Source organism: Desmodus rotundus, chromosome 3 (genome assembly GCF_022682495.2).
Source record: "Desmodus rotundus isolate HL8 chromosome 3, HLdesRot8A.1, whole genome shotgun sequence".
Classification (NCBI taxonomy): Eukaryota; Metazoa; Chordata; class Mammalia; order Chiroptera; family Phyllostomidae; genus Desmodus; species Desmodus rotundus.
This window is the reverse complement of record NC_071389.1, coordinates 12543275-12567477: the sequence shown is the minus strand read 5'-3', so window position 1 is coordinate 12567477 and position 24203 is coordinate 12543275. Positions and strand designations below refer to the sequence as shown.

The window sequence follows — 24203 nt, the reverse complement described above, 5'->3', positions numbered from 1 at the left end:
CTGCGGCCCCACGTGGGCCAGGCTGAAATGCTGATCATTGTCTCTCACCTTTACACTGCACCTGACCGTAGAGCCCTCTACTCCCCCGTCACCCACTGTTCCTGGCTCCCGCCGCCAGTGAGTGGCAGAGCTAGGACTTAAACCCAAGCCTGTGACTCCAGCCCAGACCCCCATCTCCCCAACTCCTGGCATTGTCTGGAGGCCCCAGCTCAAGTCTTCAGTGGCCCGGGACTGGAGCTGTCCCAGACTCCCTGAACACTTGCCCCTAGGAGCAGGAAGAGGAGCAGCCCTGGGGCAGAAGGCTCCTCTCCCCCATCCTCCTTCCCTTGCGTTCCTGGCCTCCTTGGAGGGGAAGGCCTGAGAGCCAGACGGGTGACAGCCGGGAGGAGTAGCGTTACAGTGTAAACACCGACATGTCAATATTTACCTCAGCCTGGAACCAGAGCCTCCTGCGCCTGCCTCCCAGGAGCTGCCCGTCCAGGTGCACGTGGCCTGCTCTGGTGCTCTGATCTGGTCATTGAGAGCAAGGCCAAGGGTGGAGATCTAGTGTCCAGCCCAAGCTCTGGCTTTATCGTTTCCTGTGGCTCTGAGCAAGGCATTCTCCCTTGCTGGGCCTCAGTTTTCCCATCTGTAAAATGACGTGGCTGGGACAGACTGACTTAAGGGGCCTTTTCAGCAGTGGCATGTAGGATTTCCAGCATAATCCTCTGGCTCAGAGCTCGGACTGGCAGTTGGCCAGGCCTGGGTTTGAGTGCCAGCTTTATCACTCCCTCGCTGTGGGACTGCGGGCAAGTCACTGACCCCCTTGGAGCTGCGGTTTCTTCATCTATAAAGCGAGACCTTAATGGTACCTACTTTGGAGGGCCATTGGCGAGGATTAATGAGATGGCTCATGACACAGTTCTGGGCACAGGATAAGAACTGAATGTGTGGTGGTCGTGGTTATTTCAGATAAACATTCTGATTCCCTGAATCCGGACACTGGGTTGCGTCACTTGGGAACTGGAGCCAAGGGTGGGGACTGTAACCTCAAGTCCTCCCGGTACTCAGGGGTCACAGGCTGAGCCGAGGGAGCCCGGGGTTTGAGGAAGCCCCTTGGTCAACATTCACCCTCCCTGCTTACACACACAGCTGCCCAGCCTCTGGGGTTGCTTTTTACTGGGCGGAGGTCCAGGGCAGAAATGACCTCAGGGGTGCATGACAGGCAGCGATGGGGTGAGGGAGGGTGGAAGAGGTGGGAAGGAGAGGAAGGATACATTTCCTAAGCAACTTTCACAGAAGCACGGAGTCCAGTACATGAGCTGTTTCCTCCAGCTGGCAGAGGGTGGGGACTGGCACCCTGGAGGTGTGGGAAGGGGAGGGCAGTGAGACGGGGCTGCCCACCCATACAGCGGAAGTAGGCCTTGGAGACCAGGGGGCCCGGGTTCAAACCCAGCTCCAGCATGGTTTGCCGTGACACTCTGGACGAGTATATTACCACCTCTCTGAGCTTTGTTTTTTCTCATCTCTGAGTTGGAGCGATCGGGGACTATTTTGTATGTAGTCGGAAGAGTTTAATTAACCAGGTGCTGTTTCAGAAGAACCCCGCTCCATCCCAGCACATATGGGGGGCTCGGGGGGGCCTCAGCCCCTCTTCTCAGCACAGCTGCAAGAACAGCAGCCGGCCCTGCTTCTGCCACTCTCGGCGCTTCTCAAGAGCAAGACAGCGCCTTTTTAAAAACTGGTGTACTTCACTTATGTGAGATGCACCTATCTTGTCCAGCTCGATTTTTACAAATGTTCTATCACCTTGATCAAAAAGTAGAACATTTTCACCTCCCCAGAGTTTCCACGGGCCCCTGTCCATGAGTCCCCCCCTTCCCAGCGGCCACTGACCTGCTTTCCGTCGCTCTAGTTTTCCCTGGTTTTGAACTGGATCCGTATGAATCCATGTACTCTTGGTCTGGTCTCCTTTGGCTTCAGCCAACGCTGCATATTTTGTAGTTCACCCATGTTGCTGCTGGGCCGGTGTCTGCTCCTTTCTCAGGCTGCCGTGCACCCGCTGGGAGGGTGTATGTGCCGGTGTCCGTGGGCTGCTGCGACGCTCTTGCCTGTCTCTTTGTGGACCTAGGCACCATTTCTCTTTAGCACGTACCTAGGAGTGGAGCTGCTGGGCCAGAGGGGCCTGTGTGTGTGACTTTCACAGAAACTGCCACATGGTTGGGAGGGCAGTGCAAGTTCAGAGCGTGTTGTTTACCTCTTGGCCCACCCCACACTAGAGGAAGCCCTGGATGAATGTTTTTGAAAGAAGGAAGGAATTTGATTCCTTTCTTTGTCTTAATGCTTCAGATCTGCTCTGTGGGGCCCTGCCCCTGCCCTCAGGGCCTGGCAGCTCTGGGCAGACCCTCTGCCTAGACGCTGGGCTTTGGGTGGCACCTGGCATTTGTCAAGGCTGGGTGGAGGTCCTGCTGGGCCTGAAGACCCCAGGCCATGAGGCTGTGTGACCCCCGAGGTTGTGTGATCTTCGGTAAGTCTTTCCCCTGCCTGGTCCTCAGTTTCCCCTTCTGCAGAATATTGGGTAGGTTGATCGATTTCCTAGTTTCTGGTGGGCTCCCCTCATTTGGGAGCCATTTGCTCTCTGCTTCCCCACCCCAAGGGTGGTGTCTGTCCCACTAGTGAGCCCCAGCTGTTCCATATCTCCGAGGAAGGGCCATTTGAGAAAGTGAGTAGGCTCTTCATTCTTGGAACCCTCCCTCAGGGCCTCATTGTGAATTAGCCCTCCCTGGTGAGAGCCCCCAGCATGGGCCTCTGGCATGGGAGCCCCTTCCATAGAGGAGGGCTTGACACCTGGGTATGAATTCTGCCAGCTCCTGGTGCTGTGACCTTGGGCAAGTGACTCCACCTCCCTGAGCTCCAGCAACCTCACCTGTAGGGTTGTCAGGATGAAATGCGGTCCAGCCTCGCTGTGGGGACCAAAGCGGATACGGCAGCAAAATCCTCACTCTTAAGGAGATATATTCTAGGGAAGGAAGCCACAGACGACACAGGCAAACCAACCAGCTGAGAGATGCCTTCAGAGAAAGGAAAGAAAAGAAAAGATGACGTGTTGGGGTGTAGCTGTGAGGTGGGGAGGGGCTACCCTAGATGGGTGGGCAAAGAAGGAGGTGACTTCTGAGCTGAGACCTGAAGGCTGAGGAGGTGGAAGTCAGGCAAAGATGTGGGAGAGAATTCTGAGCCGAGGAACAGCAAGTGCAAAGGGCCTGAGGTAGGGATGCGGGATGTGGCCTGTTAATGGGCGGCAAGAAGGCCGATGTGGCTGGACAGAGGGAGCCGGGGGAAAAGGAGTAGGAAGAAGTGGCCATGGAGGGGCCAGGGCATACAGGGCCTTGTCAGGCGTCGGGGAGGTTGACGTTCCATTCTAAGAGCGATGGGAAGGCGCGTCAGGGCTCTTAAGTTGGGGGATGATTCCATTTAGTTTGTTTTAGAAAGGCCGTGGCTGCTATGTGCACGGTGGACTGTAGGGAGCAGGAGTGAGGCAGGGAGATGGGTGTCAGGTGCGAGTGGGCTCAGTTCATTTGCCTGTCCTGAGAGCAAGGAGGCTTCTGTCACTCCAGGATCTGAGATTTTAGCAGCTACATCAGAGGATGGAAGAGAGGGCGACGGGGCGTCACAGAGGCTGCAAAACGTTCTGGCAGCAGAGCATGGTGGGCACGGATTGCCTTTGCAGCCAGTCAGGTTTGTGTTAAAACTTCTCCTCGAACTCAGACTTCCAGGGTGAGTTCAGGATTCTCCCCGAGTGACCACATTCCCACCACCAGGCCCTGTGACCCCGAGAGATGGGGCCGGAAGGGCACAGAGTCAAAGCCTGCCTCCCCAACTTCCGCACACCCTGTTGAGAAGTGAGGGCAGAGGAAGTGATGGCCACAAGGGATCCTCAGCCCCCCTGCCCTCTGGGCTGCTGCTCCTAATGCCGGCTTCAGGGAATCCTGTGGCTTTGTGGTTTCTGGGTGTCCTGGCCTGATCGGGGGCAGGAGGCAGCCATGAGAAGGCGGTACTTCTTCTTTCTTTGACCTGAGTGTCAAATGGGTGGTTACTCAGCATCCTGTTGGGCTCCTGGGGGGGTAGGTGGAGGGAGGGGTGGACAAGAAAGTTCACAGAGCCACAGAAGGGCTGGGTGGGGGTGGGACTTCGACGTCATCGAGACCAGCATCCTCACAGGAATTCAGCTGCTCAGGAAGGGAAAGAGACTTGCCTACACAGGCGGGCGGGTAACAGCAGGACTCTGCATCTAGTGCTCCTTCTGGTTAAAATCTGTGTTTTGGAGCCAGACAGACCTGGGTTCTAGTCCCAGCTCTGCTCCTTAGTCCCAGATGGGTGACCGAGGGCCAGCGACCACCTCGGAGCTTCGATTCTCTCACACATGGGACAGAATGGCTGCCACACCTTTCTCGTGGTGTTTCAAAGAGTGGTTGGAATGATTCGAGGAAAGCTGGGAAGCTGATAGGGCAGTGCACGTAATAGGTCATCAGTAAATGGGGGGGAGCTCTTATTAACTATTGCGATTCTGTCCTTCTGAGCCTCACGAAGAGCTGGGAAGGACGCCTGCGTGCCAGCCTTCACTTAAGTGGTTTTCCGGCTCCGGTGAATGCAGTTAGGCAGGGAGGCGAGGAAATTCTCTTCGTCAGCCCACCTGACTGCTGCTTACACATGCGTGTGTGCATGCCTGTGCATGCCTGTGCACGCAGGCCTAGGTGGGATGCATGGGGCAGAGAGGCAGTAAACGCAGGCCGGGGATGGAAAGCCCACACCCTCACTCATTCCTGCCCGTACGGTGTGGCCCAGGGGTTAAGAGAAGGGGCCTTGGGATCAACTAGAGCAGGGGTGTCAAACTCATTTTCACAGGGGGCCACATCAGCCTCGCAGCTGCCTTCAAAGGGCTGAATGTAATTTTAGTACTGTGTAAATGTAACTACTCTGTAACTCTTAAGTGAGAGCTCGGCACTGCCACTGGGTAGAAACAAGGTGGAGGGCGGGATTCGGCCCTTGGGCCTTGTGTTTGCCACCTGTGCACTAGAACGTGAACCCTGGATTCTCCACTTATCTGTTGTAAAGGCCCTTTTAGCGGGTAAAATTTCCTCTCTGGGGCTGGGCTGCCCACCTGTGAAGTGGACACTGCAACCCCCTGCCCAGGGTGGCGGCAAACGTTAAATGGGAAAGGTCCACTGTGAGCACAAGTGGTGCATGTCCAGTTCTCTCCTCAAAGGGGCGGTGTCACTGGCCACGGGCCCCGACGTCTGTCCCGAAGCCGTTAGGCCTGTTCCTCCTTCCACGGCTGTTCTCGGAAACTTTCTTTCCGGCTCTTTTGCTTGAACTCTGGGGTCAGCCGGCCTAGCTTTGAATTGCAGCTGTGCCATTTACTTGAGCAACCTCAACAAATTGCTTGATTGTCTGTTTGTGCCTAAGTAAAAGGGGAATGATAACAGTCCTAAACTCTCCGAGTGGTTTAAGCAAGCAGAATCGTTCCTGTCAAGTGGTGGGATCCGGGCCTGCCGTAACAGCGTAACTGCCTAGTGCCAGATTTTACTGCCAGGTGGACTTGTGCTGGAGCAGAGCCGCGGCCTCTTCTGTATTCCCAGCGCCTGGCAGGGATGGAATTGGAAGGGGTTTGGGGCCTCTTGGGATTAGCACTGACAATGGGTTTAGTGTTAACCAGGTAAAAAGCTAGAGAGGAAAAGACTCTAGACCACGGGAATGGCATGTGCAAAGGCCCTGGGGTGGGTGACCCATAGCTTGTTCAGTGTAGCTGCAGTAGAAAGCAGGAGCAGGAGTGAGCCAAGGTAAGGCTGAGAGGTCACCAGGGAGGGGGTACCATGGGGCCATATAGACCCGGTGAGAGATTTGGACTTCATCTCAGAGCAGTGGAAAGCCCTGTGTGTGTGTGTGTGTGTGTGTGTGTTTGAATCAATAAACATTAGGTTTCGTTTTCTTTTGCATCAGAAGACCCCACTGAAGCCTGCAAAGGAAGAAAAGGCAAAGGTTTATACTGTCAGGGTGGAAGGTCCACTGGGCCGTGGAAGGGGTGCCAGCAGGGGAGATGACAGGACCTGACTTGCCTTTTAATAAACTCACTCTGGTTGCTGAGCGGAGATGGACTGGGGGAGGGGCGGGGAAGCTGATGGCAGATAGTGGTGAGGGAGGAACAGGCGGAGATAGTGAGGGGTGGAATGGATTAGGCTCAGTGGTTGATTGGGATGGGACAGGGGATCCAGCCCACTACTCTGACAGGAGAGAACAGAGCCCAGAAAGGTGTCTGAGCGGATGTGGGTCACACAGCTCGTCAGTGGCAGGGACTCCCGTCCCAGGCAGGGCCCAGATATCTGGTAACTGGCTGCACCCCCTCCTCATGCTTCCCAACTCCAAGCCCCCAGCCCTCTGCCCCCAACAGTCGGGTAGCTTCAGGGGAAGGGAGGTTTTACAGACACAGACTCTGTCTCTGAAGCATCTAACCAGGAGGGGCTGTGCTCTGACCTCCAGATTCTTTCCCTGTGACCTCTGGACATCGGGGCACCTCCCCAGGCTTTGAAGGAGTGCACAGAAGTGGGGTTGGGGGATGGGGCTGGAGCCACTGAGCACAAACAGCCGCTCCCTGAGCAGGGGTGGGGAGCCGTCCAAGGATCTGGAGAGGTGCCCTGCCCAGAGAGAAAGGAGACCCAGGGCCAAAGCCTGGGCCTCTGCCAATGGGGTCTCCCCAGAAGTAGAGAGATGCCAGTCCTCCAAACCTCACTGCTGGCTGCCACTTAAGAGTTCCTTTTTCTTCCCCCAGTTAACCCCATCGGGCAAATAAGACCTCTGAGATGTTCGATTAAGTGAACTTGTAACTCAGCAGGCCTCTCCTACCTTCCACTGGTCCAATCCATTCCCTCCTGGGATCTGAGACAGCCCATAACTCCCTGTCACGAACCTCTTCTCCTATGTGTCTGAACCCACATTCTCTTATTTGGGGTTCAGGCCCCCCTTTTTCTCACGAGGTTCCAGAACCTGCTGTCTCCTCAGGACTCCTCTCTCTGGGAATTGCCCCTGGACCTTGAACCCTGGCCTGACTTCTGGAGACTGGGGACTGGGTCCCCTGCTCCCCTGGAGACCACGCACCCCCCTCACACACGCCTCAGTCTCCTGAGGTTCTGTATACTCCCCAGGGACTAAGCCCTTCTCACCCTGACACAAACTGGGTGCTCAGGAAATGTGCCCTTTTCCTCCTGCCACGGCCCGCTCTCAGCCTCCAACTTCGTGGCCCCTCCTGAGTTTCTCGCTGACCCCAGGAAGGATATTTTTGCTCAGGGAGCTGCGTGCTGTGTGGCCGTGGAGCCTGGGAAGCAGCTATCATTGGCTGAGAACCTTGGGTGGGCCAAAGAAGAGGGCTGAGAGGGGGCGGGAAAAACACTCAGTGCTTCTGGCTCAGTCCCCCTGATCCTGTTGGGTCAGGGTGGGGGCAAGTTTGGGACAAGCCGGAGAAGGCACTCAGTTATGGAAACTGTTGCTCTGGGGGGAAATGGACATCAGGCTGGAAACGACGCAGGCAGGTGACAGAGCCGCTAATGGCTCCGCAGAGAAGCCAGGATCTCCTTGAGCCTCTGGCTGATGACGGGACAGTACCAGGACCCCGGGTACATGTGTAGCCCTTCGTGACACCGTCCCCATGTTCTCCTACCTGTCTGCTCCGTGTAGTGGGAGGTGGGAACCGCAGTGCAGGGAGCAGCCTGTGCACTGACTGATTTCATTAGAGCCAGCTCCAAAGATGTGGGTCCACTTGCATCCCCATTTAACAGGTGAGGAAGGTGAGGCTTGCTAGGGCCCCCCAGCTGTGATCCTGTGGAGTGTCTGGCTTTGGGGTTGGGTGTGCTCGTGGTGCAGAAAGGCTGTCTTTCAGCAGCAAAGAGAATGGAAGCCAGCAAAGAGGGGTGAGAAGAAGGTTGCTCTGGAACCCCATCTGGGGGACTCCCTGGCGGGGAGCAGGTGGTACCTTTTTGGGAGGGATCGGACAGTTGGAAGCGAGTTCCGAGCCAGATAGGGAGCTGGCCCTGTTCTGTCCTCCAGGCGCTCATGCCCTCTAATTGTGACTGTAACTTCGCTGTCCTGGAGAGGAAGTCCTCGAGGGCAGACCCTGGTGTTTTGGGGCATGCCTGCCCTCAGCAGATGCCCAGCAGATGAGTGGGCCTTCCCGGGGCTAAAGTCAGGATGGAGAACAGGCTTTCCTGTGCCAGGCGGATGGTCCCGGAGTGGGTTTACTGTTCCTGCTGTCACTAGGGATACATCTCCAAGCATCAGCGCTGGTGAGTGGAGAAATGAAACTTAGTGGAGAAAACTGCACATTGCCACCAGTTCTGACCCCGCCCACTTCGCAGTGTTTCTTTGAAGAACAAGACCCAGCACAAAGTGCAGGTGAGCATTTCTGCTGGTGCTCTCTGACCCCGCCATTGAAGGAATTTTTCCATAGGCCGCATTCTTTTCCCCGGTAATTTGTGAGTTTTCTTGCTGTCCCCAGGTGGCAATGAGTCACCATAAAGATCATTTGGGAAAGTCCAAAGGAATTTTTCTTCCCCATCAGGTTTCACTTTCACAGAGCTGGGTGACACCCAGTGGCCCTCCCGAGGTGGGGTGAGGAGGCGCAGGCACGCTCCACTGGCCGCTTGTCTCTGCCTCCCTCGCCTCCATTAGTGCCCCGCCTTCCTGGGGCCCAGAGCCATCCCAGCCCAGCGCCGGGCCTCTCCAGGTAGAGTGAGTCATTTCTCCAACCGTGAATATTCCTCTTTATGTGGAAGGAAGGGGGAAAGGAGTGGAGGTGCGGGAGGCCCTCTTGGCCCCCTCCAAACTTGTTTCTCAGCCAGGAAGAGCCCTCTGGCCACGGAGGGGGCGATGCCAGGGCGACTGTCGGGTGAGGCAGCCAGACGCAGCAAAGCAGCCCCGACAGCCCCTGGGGTCACACTGGACCGAACTGTGCTGGGCTGATGGGGTGGGGGGTCTGTCCCCCTGACCAGCCTGCCCACTTCCTCTGCCCACCCAGTGCCCTCAGTAGGGCATCAAGGTCCATTCTACCCCTTGACATCTCTCTCTTTTTAATCCTCACCCGAGGACAGGCCTATTGACTTTCTAGAGTGAGGGGAAGGGAGGGAGAGAGGAGGGAGGGAGAGAAACATTGATTGGCTGCATCCCAACCAGGGACAAACCTGAAACCTAGGCATATGCCCTGGCCGGGAATCGAACCTGTGACGTTCTTGGTCTGTGGGATGACCCTCCAACCAACTGAGCCACAGCAGCCAGGCCTGGACATCTCTTAAACCTGGTCAGCTTAAGAAGCTATGGGGGTAGCAAAATGCTCCTTGTAGCCTGGAAGATGTGCCCCCAACCCCCAGGCCTCTTCCCCTAAGTCCCCTGTGATCTTTTCAATTGCCTCCAGGACGCTTGTACCAGCCCCACTGATTGGCTCGTCTAAGGACCGGAAATCTGGCTTCAGTAAGGGAGACAGAGTGTGATGGACTCAGGCAATGAGTGGTGTCTGCCAGGCCCTGGGGACAGGGCTAGGGGCGCGGGGGCGCTCCTCCTCACCTTCCCTGGAGAGGACCTGATGGCCTGGGTTCAGTCTTGTGCCCTCCCCCAATTTCCCTGTCGTTTTCTAGGTGACTTTAGGTAAATCATTTCACCTCTTCTGGGCTCACTGTTCCCATCTGTACAACAGGGCAAATAATCGCCCCCCCCCCACCCCCGCAGCTGCAAAAACCAAATGAGCAAATATCTGCGGAGCAGCCTCATTTCCTTCGAGTCCTGACTCAGGTGTTACCTTCTCAGAGAGGCTTTCCTGGCCACCCTACTGAAAAGCGTCCCCCTCCCACGTGCTGTCCCCCCTCCCTGCTCCATCTTTGTCCTTAGCTCTCAGCACAATCTGACACACTCCCCATTTTACCTGTTTTGTTTACTCTGTCTCCTGCCACTAACATGCAAGGATTTCTGCCCGTTTTGTTCCCTGGTATTTCCACCAAGAACAGTGCTGGCACAGAGTAGGCACAGGCACATAAATATATGTGAAAAGAATGGGTAACTGAAAAAAATGAAGAATGAAGTGAGCCCCCGGCACAGTGCCTAGCTGGCTGTAGGGACCAGGTAGGTTTTGGTCCCCTCTCCGCCTTCTTTTCAGCTGTCATTCTGGGGGGCTCAGGCCTTTCTCCTCCCTACTCACTCAAGGTCAGCTTTTCCACCCTTGAGCTTTCATGCCTAATTTTTGTATTTGGGTGTTTCGTACTAGTGCATGAGATTGCCCTGGGGAATGTAGTGGGAATCGTAAAATTAAAAGTACTGGTTTGGAGGAGAATGCAAAATTGGCATGACTTAAAAAAATACTTTATTTATGTATTTTTTTAGAGAGAGGGGAAGAGAGGGAGAAGGAGAGAGAGAGAAAGAGAGAAACATCAATGCACAAGAGAACCTCGACCAGGTGCCTCTTTACGCCCCTATTTGGGTACCTGTCCCACAACTCAGGCCTGTGCCCTGACTGGGAATCGAACTGGTGACCTTTTGGTTTGCGGGGCAACGCTCAACCCACTGAGCCACACCGGTCAGGCCTGGCATGACTTTTTAAGATGAAAATAAATGAGGCTTCAGCAAAGGCTGTTAGCTGTGTCCTAAGATGCCCCTGGGTCCAGATTACTCTCTGGGAGCCTTTGGGAAAGTGTGAGAAGCCTCGATTTTGGAAATGATCCCCACCTCAGTACCCCAGGGCCTGCCCTGCCCCCTGAGCCCCCGTCAGAGATTTCAGCCAACATGCATGGTTTCCCCCCGGGTGCAGATCCAAGCGCATCTCACCCTGGGCCCGGGCTGCTCCCCTCCTTGACACCCCCCTTCCTTCCTTTTTCTCAGGACAGCCAATCCTGGGAGCAAGGATCCTGCAACCTTTTTTTTTTTTTTAAATAAGCATTTTATTTTGGAATAATTTTAGGTTTACAGCAAAGTTGCAAAGATGATTCAGAGTTTCTATATATTCCTCAGCCAGACCCCCCAGTAGTGACATCTTACACAACCATGGTACACCTGTCAAAATTAAGACGCCACACTGGCACCTCACAGTTAAACTGCACGCTCTATTCCGATTTCACCAGTGTCTGCACCCATGCCCTTTTATGTGCCACCGTTCCATCTAGGACACTCGTTACCTTTGGTCCTCATGTCTGGTCTGTGACAGTTGCTCAGGGCAGGTATTCTGTAGAATGTCCCTCAGTTTGGGGACGTGTCGGAGTGGTCCCCAAGGCCTTCGCCTTTCCCTCTGCCTGTCTCCTCTTGCCCTGATGCTGCCCTTTTCTGGTGAGGGCCACCCCCGCAGCTGCCCTCCTGCCTCCCAGACCTGCACCTTACCTGCCCCGCTCACCCCAGCCCCAGCGCCCCTGTGCAGAGTTGCACTGAGATGCCTCCTTGACCAAGTTCTGTCAATATTCTGCCTCTGCTTCTACTTCTTTCCACCCCTTGCCTTTGCTGGCCTTGGGTGTCTGACACTCTCTCTCCTGGATGAAGGCAAAGCCTCTCCCTTACCCTCCTTGCCCCAGCCTCACCCCTGCAGCTTTTCCTCCTCACTGCAGCCTCTTACCCTGTCACTGTCCTGCTGGAAACCCTTCCATGGCTCCCCGTTACCCTGGGAGCAAGTCAGACCCCTTCATCAGAATTCTAGGGCATTTCAAGTGTCTCCAGCCTCACCTGCGGCCTTCCCTGCCCTGTCCTCTCTGCTTCCGCCAGACAACTACAGTTCCCCGAGTGCAACTCACTTTTCTCTCCACCTCCACCCCTTCGCGTGTGCTGTGCCGACTCAGGCTGTTCCCTGCCGTGAGAATGCCGTCCACGAGTGTCGAGACTTTATTTGGCTTGTTCCCCAATGTCCCTGCAGGACCTTGGACAGTGCCTGGCGCGCAGTGGGTGGCTGATAAATTCCTGTTAGTCAATGTAAAGGGAGTGCAGGGGCAGGAAAACCCTCTGTCGAACTATCTCAGGTGAGCATGAAGTTGCAGCAGTGACAAATGCCGTGCAGATAAGGGACCTGGGGTTGCCATGCCTGTAGCAGGGGGGTCTGGCCTCGTTGGAGGCCAGAGAGGGCTTCTCTGCAGACAGCACACTAACTGCGATCTGAAGGAGAGGCGACGTGAATTAAGTGGGAAGGGAAGAGGACAGTGTGTGCAAAGGCCCTGTGCCCTGTGGTTTAAGGGAATATGAAGGACTAAAATAAATGCAGAAGTCATGGGGACATACTGTGAAATGAGGCTAAACAGGGGGCAGGGCCAGAGCCTGAGATCTCTGAGTGAGGTTTCAGTGCGGGGGTGGGGAGGGAGGAAGCAGGGGGAGAAAACGGAGGGAGAGAAGGAATCATGATTATGGCCAAGCTGTGTGACCCTGGACAGGTCATACGTCGTCTGCCTGAGCTTCAGTCTGGTGGCCTATAAAACCAGGCAGAACCTCCTACTTTGCAGGGTTGTTGTGGATAAAGTGAAATAAAGGCAGAGCATTATGGTGCCGGATTGGGTGCTTGATAAATGTCTGCTTTCCTCCCTCCCTCCCTCCCTCCCGCCGCAAGCTGTGAAGTGTCATTAACAAGCCCTTGTTGAGGCGTCCCCTTTGCTGCCATCGCAGGCCGGCCCCTTCTTCCTTCCCATATCAGGAGCCCAGGGCTATCCCTGCAGGCCACCACGGGCCTCGGAAAGAAAGCAATGCCTGATTGTCCCGCCCAGCCCAGGCCCCCGTCATGGGTCTAAGTAGCAAGGTTCTAGGATCCCAGTGGCCCGCCTTTCCCTGAGTCCTGGGGGGACCAGGAGCTGCAGGAAAGCAGGTCACTCAGCTGGGCTTACACTGGGGCAGGTGGGTCCTCATGCGCTGGGGCTGTTCTGATAACTCAGGAGTCCACCCAGCCCGTCCACCTGCCCACTTGTCCTGGGAGTGCCATTGGTCCTGCTGTGGTGGCAGTGGCCACTGTTTTCCCAACTACCCTGCTAGGGACACTCTGTGATCATTGCCCTGTTTAAGCCACGAGCTGTCACACAAGGCATGAATTGGTGTCCTCTTTTTACAAACGAGGGCACTGAGACCCACGGAAGTGACATGATATTCCCAAGTTGTCATAGCTTGCAGGTGGCAGAGGTGGATTGAAAGCAGGTTGACCTCGCCTGGGAGACACACCGCCCTGTGCTGCCTCCTGCCAGACTTGGAAAGGTCAAGGACACTGAGAGGTTAGCAGCTGGGGTTTCTCAATGCAGGTGCTGTTGGCACTGGGCGAGAGGCACTTAAAAAAGTTCTGCAGGACTGCCCCACACATTGCAGGACGTTAACAGCTGTGGCCCCCAGGACTAAGTGCTAGTACTCCCCAGTCATCTGGCAACTAGAAATGCCCCCCCATATACAAAACCTCCTTAGAGGCATAAACACACCCCTGATTGAGACCTGCTGATAATCCAATAAAAAGGATGTTAACGTTAATACCTGCTAATAATACCAAGGGCCTGGTATATACTAAGTGCTTAATCTATATGCTTTTATGTATTCTTATCTGATGTAGGTACCATTAATTGACCCATTTTACAGATGAGGAGATAGAGGGTCAGAGAGGTTAAGTGATTTGCCCAAGATCACACAGCTAGTTAATGGTAGAGGCAGGATTTGAACTTGTGTTTCCATTTTAAAGAGAAGACCCAGAAAAGGCAGATGATTTGTCCACCCAGCAAGTGAACTTCAGGAATGGGATGTGAACTTGAAACAGTGCTTTTTCCATTCCACGTGATGCTTAGGACAGAGACCAGCCTCCTGTCCTTGGCTGATAGCTGGCAAGAGGAGCCACTGGCCTGCAGCTGAGGGAGGGTTTCCGCCCCCACAGCCTGGGAGCCTTGAAGCCTGGGTCCCCCACTGTCCCCTCCCCCCGGACCCCTTCACTGTGTTTGCTGTATCCCTCGCCTCTTTTCTCTCCCTCCATGACCCTGACCTGTGCCCCTGGGCTGCTCTCATCACCCCCAACCCCAGCCTCAGTTTCTCTCTTCAGTACTAGGAATTATTATTTTTATCCTTTGGGGGGTGGAACAGTTTAGTGGATCAGGTGACAAAACTAGTGTGCAGAAGGTGCCAGCTTGATGCCAGGCGTGTTTTCCAGGCTCGGCAAATGTTTACTGAATCTGAACCCCCTTGTCCTTACCAACTCCATTCTTTGGTTGTCCTCCTGTCTGTCCTCCTTCCTCTCCTCTTCTCTCTGACTTCTGGGGCTGAAATGACACCACCTTGCTGTCTTCTCTGTCAAAGTTGGCACTGCCTCTCTTGTGATAAGGCCAGAGGCCTTGGGGTGGGACCCGTGGGAGGAGGGCCCTGTCACAGCCCCAGCTCCTGTTCTTGGCCTGCTCTTTGCACCAGCCAGGTGAGAAGGACTGATCCATCTTTTGTCCTCAGAGTATCTTTTGGTGTTTCCATTGCAGCCATGCAGCCAGATCCCTTGGCGAAAGGCCACCAAGTTCCCCACAGGGTGGCCACAGGCATAGGAAGGAAGCATTTGTTAGGAAGCCCGATGGGAGCAGCACTGACCTGTCCCCAGTCTTTACAGAGGGGAGCAGCATTCTGGGCTTGGGTGAGCTGTTGAGTCTCCTGGTTTCATCTACGCACACCCCTGTCCCCAGTCCAACTCATGGGGAAGCTGTCCTGTGACCTCTCTCTGAGCCTCGGTTTCCTCATCTGTAAAATGGGGATGTAATGCTGACCTCAGAAGTTGCCCCAGCCAGGTGGGGGCAGTGGTCGGGGAGCCAGGGAAAGCCCTCCTAGGAGCTTCAGAGAGAGGAGGGAGGTGGCAGGACTACACCAACGAGAAGTGGCCAGGGACACAGTGCTGTTTCATTGGGACTTGGGAATCCAACAGATCTGCCCCTTCCAAGCTGCGTGGTCTTACGGAAGCACCTTCCCTTTCTGAGCCTTGGTTTTTCCTTCTCAAAAATAAAAATAATTCATTAAGTGTGGATTCCCTGTGAAGGCACTGACTGGCCATAGCCACACAAGGAAGGCTATTTCCTGTGGTCAACCCTGCGTGGCCCGGCCTAGGTCCCCAACAAACCCCCATCCTTGGCATGGCTGCCGGGCACCCCCAGGACATACTCCTCCCCATGGGGAGCTCCTCCTGGGTTAGTCACTCACAGACTCTCACAGGAAGGTGAGCCCTGTTCTGTAAGTGTCCCAGCCTGTTATCTGGGCTTCCTGAAGGCCCTGCGATTTCTGGTTTGTGTTAGGTTGTGCGTAGTGTCTTATCTCTCCCAGGATGACAGAGGCGGCCTGGTGAAAGCCAGACTTGTGGCTTTGAGTTGGTGACCAGGGTTTGAGTCCCCAGCTCTGCCACTCACTGACTGTGGGACTCTTGGGCAAGTGCCTTCACCTCTTGGAATCTCACTGTCTCCTTCTATAAAACGGGGGTGATAATTCCTCCAGCATGGGGTGGTTGTGAGGATTACAGAAGGAAGTGTCCCGCGGTGCCCGGCGCGGGGTGGGTGATGCTTGGACAGGAGTTCCTTCTCCCTTTTCTCAACCCGGCGGCCCTGCAGCAGCAGGGTCCTACGGGCTCAGACCCAGGGTGAGGGAGGATCAGGTCCCTCTCCCCCTAGGCGATGGACAGGAGGGGCCACACAGCTGGGCCCTGGGCTGCTGGCAGCTCCCAGGATCCTCATGGCCTAGAGGAGGCTGGGACCTCAGGAGGCCTTCCCAGAACGAAGGGAGGTTGGGAGGGAAGACACAGATGAAGCTCCTACAGAGGCACATGGGCAAGTGTGGGGGTTCGAATACAGGCTCTGGATCAGGCACATGGCTCCCCCCACCTAACAGGGGCTGTGTGACCCTATGGAAGTGATCTGACCTCTTTGAACCCCATGGAAGTTCCCCACCTGCAAAATTGGAGATAACAATGCATCACATCTCCTGGGTTGCTTTGCAGAAGTGAGGTGCTAGTACGTGGCACATGCTTGGCACGATCTGGCTGAGAATTTTTTATTATTTTTTGGATGTGCTCTCAGGGCCCACTGATTTCTTGGCCAAACTCTTCAATCACCCCTAAAACAGCAATAAAACATTTTAAGAGCTTCATTCTCCAGTGCCTTTCATGCACCAGGCACTTGGTGCTTTCATCACACCACCCCATTTAATTGCCACCGTCCCCTGGGGAATGGGCTGTTGCTACCATCCCCATTTTATGGATGAGGAAGCTGAGCCTCCTGGAAGCTGGCCAGGCCCACACCGCTGTTGACTGCTGGGCCCTGTCCCACCTCGCCCCTGTTCTGGAGAGCATCGTGCACTGGGCTAGACTGTCCTGCCCGGTATCTGCTGGACACAGCAGACCCCAGTATAATCTGTCAGGAGAATCTGTAAACAGAGGACCTGGGGTGGGTGGTGGTGTCCGTGGAGGACCAGCCTGGGGGCGAGAGACAAGAGCTGTGACTGCGTGTGTTTATTCAGCCTGTACCAGGCAGGCAGGGGCCCTGGCCGGCCGGTGTAAACATCCAGGCTGCTTGTTTACACCCAGGCTGGGCCGGGGGCTGAGGCAGGCTGGGGAACCAGCAACCAGGGCCTCCTGGTGCCGGCTTGGTGCGGGAGGTTCCCTCATAGACGCACAGGGAGGTGGCGTGGAGCCAGGATTTACTGAGCATCTAGTATATGCCAAGTCGTGTATACAAAACATCGTATCACATCTTCACGACAGAAGACCTGTTTGGTCTCCTTAGTTATCTGTACTTCCTTGATGAGGACACTGGGCCCTAGGAATAGTTATACAGAGCCGGGTCCGCCAAAAGCCCATAGAATTGGATTTGCTGAAGGATGAGTTTGTGAAAACATAACTTAGACAGCACTCCTTTACATCCGCCTCTGCTGATGCCACGTTCTCCGAGCAAACTCTGTTTGGACCCTGGTTCCCTGTAAGTCACCTCCTAATTGTTGTAAGCTACCTCCCTGGCTTTTTTTTTTTTTTTTTTTTAAGAGAGAGAGAGAGAGAGGAAGAAAGGGAAGGAGAGAGAGGAGGGAGAGAGAAAGAGGAAGAGAGAGAGAAATGTTGATTTATTGTTCCACTTATTTATGCATTCATTGGTTGATTCTAGTATGTACCCTGGCCTGGGCTGGAACCTGCAACCTTGGTGTTTTGGGATGACATTCTAACTAACTGAGCTACTTGGCCAGGACCCTCCCTGTTTTACTTTTTAGCATATCACCAGGTGTGGGACTGGCCAGGCTGAGGAGGGCCAGTTTGACCCAGCTTAGGGCTTTGGCCTCTTTCTCATGCAGGGAAGAGAGTTTGGCTGGCTCTCATTATGCAGGCTTGCGGAGTGGGTCTCACAGATGGATAAGACCTCAGATAAGACCACTTTACAGATGGAGCAGCTGAAGTGCAGAGAGGAGAAGCACCTGCCCAGAAGACTCAGAGTGGGTGGCCGAGGCAGAGCTGAGGCCTTGGCTCCAAGGACACCCCAGTCCAGGCTGACTTCTGTGATGGGGGTGGGACAGGGTTAGGAAAGGACAGGGATGTTCCCCAGATGCGTCATGATCTGCAATGAAAAGTCACAGCCAGCCCCACCCCCTGCTGCTGCCCTCTCGGAGCTGAGCCCAGCAGTGCCCTTGGGCCCTCGGGAACACTGATAATTCCTCTGCTTGTGCCAGCAGGGTGATTTCATTGGGTCTGGGTGGCTGAGAGCCCATGCAGGGGCCCCCTCGCTCCCACTTCCTGCCACTTTCTGCCACAAGTCTTGCCCTGCTCTGTCCCCACGTTTCCCCTCCCCTGGGTCATCCTTGAGTCCGACAGAACTGCCACTTGGGTTGTGCCAAAGCTGGGAGGGATTGTTTAACTGCAGCAGCACTCGGCGTCTGGGTACCTGCAGTGTGCCACCGGGTGACCCTGCCTTCTTGGGGCGCAGACCCTGTTTGCAGGCTTTCTTCACCACACTTTGAGAGCGAGGTGGCGGCGGCTTCTGTAATCCCCACTTCACAGACGAGAGTGTTGAGGTCACACCCTGAGCCTGGATGTGAACCAGAAGACAGGTGCCTGGGATCCATGCCCTCGGCCATACCTGCTGAAGCCATGGACCTGTTAAAGTCACTCGAGCAGATTCTTTGGGCTACAAGGTGGCTAAGGTTCCACCTTCAGAATGAGGAACAGGGTCTCAGGAGAGACGAAGAGAACTGGACAGGGAGGGAGCCCTACTTTCCCACCCAGCTCACAGCAGGGGAGGGTCCCAAGAAGGCTGGGAACAGGGAGTGTGAGAGGGTGGGGCGGTGGAGGGACTCTAGCCAGCCCAGGCCCGTGACTTTATGTGTCCTGGTCAAGGGACCAAGACTGGCCAGTCACCAGAGCCCCAGATGCGTCACTAGTTTCACTCAGGCCAGCCTGGCCTTGGAACGAGTAAACCTTTCCCCCCCTAATCTGAGGACGGTGGGCTGACCTTCCTCCTCCAGCTGTTCTTTTTGGGAGATTCCCCCAACAGCAGCAAGAACTGTAGCAGCTGCTGTGCACCAGTCCTCCAACTGTGTGCACCGCCCCCCCCACCGCCCCGTGTGTGCCAGACTCCCTTCCCTGTGCTGCAGGCCCTTCTATGCACCAGGCCCTTTCAGACATAACCTTGTTGGATTCTCAGAAGAGTGCTGGGAGCTAGTGGTGGGTATGATGGTCCCCACTTCACGGAGGAGAAAACGGAACTCACACAGTAGCAAAGCACGGGGCTGGTTTTACATTCAAGTCCGTCTGCATGCAAAGCCCACTCGGTTTTTGGTGTGTGGTAAAATATTTCAGACATATAAAAAGCATAGAGTTCAGTAAAAACAAACACCGGTGAACCAACCATCCAGCTCAAAAAATAACACGTTCCAAATGCAGTTGAGTTTCCCATGCATGGCCCTTCCTGATTCCATTCCCTACCTCCCCCTCTTCCAGAGAAATCTACTTCCTTGATTGACCACCTTACTACTTTTATTAGATATTTCTGCCTTCCCAAAAGATACACAGTATTGCTCAGGAGTTATAAAACTTCAAGTGATTGGTAGGAGGCTTTGCAGTTTGCTTTTCTCTCTTCATGTCATGCCTGAGTTGTATCCAGTTCATCTTCAGTGCTGTGTAGTATTCCACCCACGGATCGAACTGGTTCGTCCAGCCTGCTAGGGACGACCATTTAGGTCGTTTCTCGTTCACTATTGAAACAGTGCTGTGGGGCTTGTCCACATCTCCTGGTGATCACAGGAGGGTTTCCAAGCTGTGTACGCATTATTTATGTGAAGGAGTGGGGTCAGAGAAGCCCACTGTCTCATAAGACTGCTGAGGGGATGGACCGACAATTTGAGAGATTTCTGCTCAGAGTTGAAACACCTCTTAAGGACAGAAATGTTATTCTGTTTGCTTTGCTGCTATGAATAGCAGCAACAACCGCGTCGGGCACATAGTAGGTGCATAGCAAATATCTGTTGGCTGAATGAGTGGCTATGTGTTGGGCACTGTGAAGGCACTTGACATTCAAGATCTTAATCAGTCCTTTGTGAGGAGGTTCTTCCCATTTCACAGCTAAGCCAACCAACTAGGGCTTCCGAGAGGTTAAATCACGCTCCCAGAGTCCAACAGCCAGTACCCGAGTCAGCGGACCCCAGAGCCTTCACCCTTCCTGAGCCCAGGTCTCTCCGAAGTTGCCTGTGTTGAGAGAGAGCATACTCTCAGAGGCCTGGAATATGTGGAAAACAGGAGTTGCCTGGATACACGTGCTTAGGACTTTTGAGGTTGCCCTGGAGGCTGGCAGACAGGTTGGGCCAGCTCGTTGGTTGGCTTTGACCTGGAATGCCACCATGGGGTTGGGGATGACTGACACCTCACTTCTGGGGCTGATCAGCAAGGGAACCACAAAGCTTGGAACCATGCTAGGCTCAGGATTCAGGTGCAGTCAGTGGGAGTGACCCATCATGGAGGAGACAGCCTGACCCAATTGAAGAATCATTTGCTTGGGGCATGAACAGACCTGGGTTCAAATCCCAGGCCTGCCACTTATTAGCTGTGATTTTAGTTGAGTCTCTCAACCTCTTTGAGCCTCACAACCCCCATCTGTTAAACGGGGATATTGACTGTCTCTTGCAGAATTACTGGTAGATTTAAAATTGGGTGTAAATCTTAGCACAGTGCCTAGATGGTAGTTATTAATTACAGAGCGGGGGGAAGGATATTCTAGTAGAGATGCATACAGAAGGGGCAGCTTAGGACACGGAGGACTTCATGGAGGAGATGACGTCTGACCTGGGTTCTGAAGGGTGAATGGGAGTTCTCCAAGCCAAGGAGTAGACTATGGGTCAAGCAACTTCCACGTGCCCTGTACTTGGCTTGGTGTTGAGAGAGATATTAGGGTGTTGCTTGCACAAAAAATTGTTTTGGGCAAATGCAAGTTGCTTACAGTTTGATGTGATCCTGTGAAGATGGCACTGACTAAAGAGGCAGAATCAAGAATCAGTGGTTGTTGGGGTCAAAGGAACATGTGAAAACTGTGGGCTGGGGCAGGCAGGAAGTTTTCCTGGTGGGAAGGTGAGGGGGTGGGAAGGATTTACATGGGAAAGGATGACCAGAGGCAGAGGGACTGCCTGCCTCTTGATTTCCTGGCTGGGCTGGGCTGGGCTGGGCTGGGCTGTGTCAGGAAAGGAGCCCCTCCCAACCCTGGCAGGGGACTGGGGACAGACCTCCTGAGTTCTAGCACAAGTCCTGTGTCCCTGTCACCAAGTCTTGTGCTCCTCTCTCCCTTGGAAGAGAAGTTGTTCCTAATTGTTAATTGTGCAATTGCAAATTGGCTCCTGAGTTGGGCTGAGTAGGAGCCAAGCCCCAGAGAAGGGAGGAGGAGCCCAGGCTTTGCGGCTGCAGAGCCAGGAGTTTGGGGGTCCAGGAAGGGGTTTGGGAATGCCGCCGTGCGAGTGTCCCAGGCAGGGATGCCTGCCTGGCCTAGTCAGGCGTCCCTGCCCAGAACTACCTAAGAGTTGGGTCAACCTGGGTTTGAGTCGTATCCTTTCACCAGCTGTGTGACCTTGGACTGGTTACTTAACCTCTCTGTGCCTCTACTTCCACACCTCTCACATGGGGTTGCTGTGATGGTTACATCAGAGAGCAGTGAGCACAGGGCTTGGAGTGCAGTTGTTGTTCAGGGCCTGGTTTTTGTCCCTACTGCACCCCCATGCCGTCATTGCCACCACCTCCATGACCCAGGCCACACTGTTGCTCAGGTTGAACCCCAGGGTCATTCCAGCTACTCGTGATGTCTCTCCAGGAGCCGGGACATCCCAGTGCCATCACTTCAGCCTCCAGCATCACAGCCTGTACGCTGGACAGTGGCCCTCTTAGGAGGCAGGGGAACCTGACTTGCTGTGCACCTTTCCTTGGATTGCCCCCTTAATTCTCACCACATCCCCATGAAGTCGGTTTGCATGTCCCCAGCTTGTTCAGGGAGGTGAGGCGACTTGCCCAGGGTCACACAGCAGTGGATTACAGGGATCCAAGCCCAGGTCTGTCTGCTCCAAAACCCTTGCTCTTCCCAAAGAAGGGAGTGGCTTGTTCCCAGGAAATCTGAGCCTGGCAGTCTCCCTCCCTTCAGTTACCCCTCCACTCCCTCTTTTGTCTTCTCCCTGTCCCTGGTTTTCCAGCCCCTTCATCTCTGCTCTGCACCTAGGGACCACTCTGGGCCAAGACTACAGATGGGCAGCTTGTGTCCTCTGGAGCCCAATGTAGCCCTCGCTCCCTGACTATCAGCAGGACTCGGGCCTCTTGTCCCCTCTCCCCGCCAGGCATTTCTTCCCCGGGCTCCCCCCAGGTCCCCAGGCAAGCCTGACATGTGTGGTGAGGAGGGGTAATGGGGACCAGATGGGAAGCTGAGCCTGGGTTGGGCTTTGTTAGGGGAACATTCCTGGTCACTGAGGCAACGCAGCTCTGTGGCATCTGGTTTGGCCGAGGGTCACCCTGATTGGCTGGGCTGGACGTGGAGAGTTGCCCCCTATGAGGTCGGGGAGATGTGGCGGGTGGGGTGGACACTTCATGCTGAGACAGGATTTCTGAGTCCCGGAGGGAATAATGGGGGCGAGGGGCAGGGCGAAAACGACAGGGAGTGCAGGGTCTGGCCGACTTGGTGACCGCGTCCAGTCCTGGCTCTGCCCTTCTCCGGTACTGTGACCTGCGCAGGTCACTGTCCCCTCCGCAGAATGGGAGGCAGGATGGTACTTACCTCACACGCAAGTCAAATCAATAAATGGCAGTGCCAGTGTGCAAAATGCCTTACATGTTTTAACTCGATGAATTCTTTTAGCCACCCGTGAGGATGGTGCTATTATGACCTCCATTTTACCGAGAAACTGAGGCGCAGGGCTGGTCATGTCACGTGCCGAGTCAGATGGAGATTAGTAGGAGGCAGAGTGGGGATTTGAACCCAGGACGTGGGACCCGGGTCCACCCTGCTCCTGCCTGTCAGTGACGCTGTGGCGCAGAGAAACGTGCAGTGTCGCCTGGCAATGCTGCTTGCCCCAAAGCCTGCGCTGTTGGTGGCGCGTGGGACGGGCCTGCTGGGCTTGTAAACGGTGAGTGGATGTTGAGAACATTCTGGCACGCTGGGCGGCCAGCCAGGGCCTGCTGCTGCCTTGAGAGGGCCAGGGATCCTGGCTCTGAACACAGTGGTTCCCTTTCCCCGAGCCCCTACTGTGTGCAGCACGCACACCTTGTGTGCGTTTCATCGTCACCATCACCCTGGTTGCCCAAGAGCGTCACGTGTGTCTTTGGAAGAAGCTGGTTTTGAACATGTGTCCAACTGACCGCAAAGCCAGAGCTCCCTCCCCACGGGCGCTGTCTGGGGGCCCGTCTCCTGCTGCCTGAGGGGTGGGTTACAGTCTCCTCCACAGAGAGTCTTTACAGGGTGATTTTGATGACTGGGTGGAGGGAAGGGGCTGCAGGGTGCAGTCGGAAGAGCCTAGGCTCAGCTGCTCATCCTGGTTGGCTCCTTGAGTGACTCCCTTCTACTTCTTGAGTCTCCTTTTCCTCGCTTATGGAAAGCAGTTTATGATCAGGGGGCAGAGCTGAGTGCTGAGGGCCAAGCTGACCAGGGCCTTGAATCTTTAAGCCTTCTTGGACCAGTGGTCAGCACAGCCACGCACCCGGTGGGCTCTGGTGGAGGCGTGTGCAGAGTGCCACGGGAGCACTTGGGGAGGAGAGCTTGTGGCGCTGGGTGTCAGGGTGTTGGTGTGGACACAGGCGCTGTCTGTCAAATCTCCCTTTCCCTTCCTGTGAACAGCAGCCCCATCCTTTGGGTACTACCCCTCCCCCACTCCTTGTGGTATTAGTTGGGTGCCAGTCACAAGCTCTTGCCCTGCCTTTTCACAGGGCGCATGAACCAGGCCTGGCCAATCAGAGTTCTTCCCTGGGACTTTATAATTTGGGGGGTGGGGCAGAGGAAGGGAGTGGGAGAGAAGGGCTTTTTTCTCTAAGGCTCTCTGCTGCCAGGCTGCAAGCCAGGCTCAGTTCTCCAGGAGTGAAGGACGTCTAAACTCAGGAGATGAGAAAGAGAAGTGAAGGATGGGATTGAGGAGGGGCAAGAACCCAACAGCACCCTCAGAATTCCTGGATCTCCTCTTGCCTGAGGCCTGATCCTACTTGCCTTTTAGGTAGTGCAAGTCAGGGCGTTTGCTTGGTTACAAAGCCCAGTTAGAGCTGGGTTTCTGTCACTTACAATCCTGAGGGCCCTGACGAGGAGGTGGCATTTGAACCACGTGTTGAAGGAGTTCTTAAGGAAAACAGCAGTGGCGAGATTGTGCCAGACAGAAGGGGCTGTTGGGAAGGGCGCGATTATAACCTGCCTGGGGGGGTGGCAGGTGGTGGTGCCAGAAGGGTCTTGACCGGTCTCCTGTGCTCCAGAGCAGAGCTTGGACACATTGACCCACCCACCCACCCATCCATTCACCCCAGCAGTGCGGCACTTACTGTGTGCCAGTTACTGTTGCAACACTTTACGAAGAACTAATTCCATCCAACCCAGTGAGGTAGGCACCACTTTACCGGCGAGGAAACGAAGGCAAGGAGAGGGTAAACAACTTGCTAAGGTCACATAGCCAATAAATGACAGAGCCAGGATTTGAACCCAAGAAGTCTGGCTCTAGAGGTTTATTTTCCTAGTGGTCTATTGACGTCGATGGTTTATTGTCTTAACACAGGG

General features: G+C 54.9%; 1 protein-coding gene across 2 annotated transcripts in view; it reads left to right on the top strand.

The window, feature by feature from the left end:
* Window positions 1-24203, top strand: part of ECE1 (endothelin converting enzyme 1) — a 94166-nt gene that overhangs the window by 5808 nt on the left and 64155 nt on the right. Inside the window, exon 2 of one of the 2 annotated variants that reach the window (XM_053920160.2) lies at window positions 8284-8418. The exons of the other annotated variant lie outside the window; for it this stretch is intronic. The gene's annotated coding sequence lies outside the window, so the exon portion shown is untranslated. The remainder of the gene's footprint in view (window positions 1-8283; window positions 8419-24203) is intronic. 2 annotated transcript variants of the gene reach the window in all.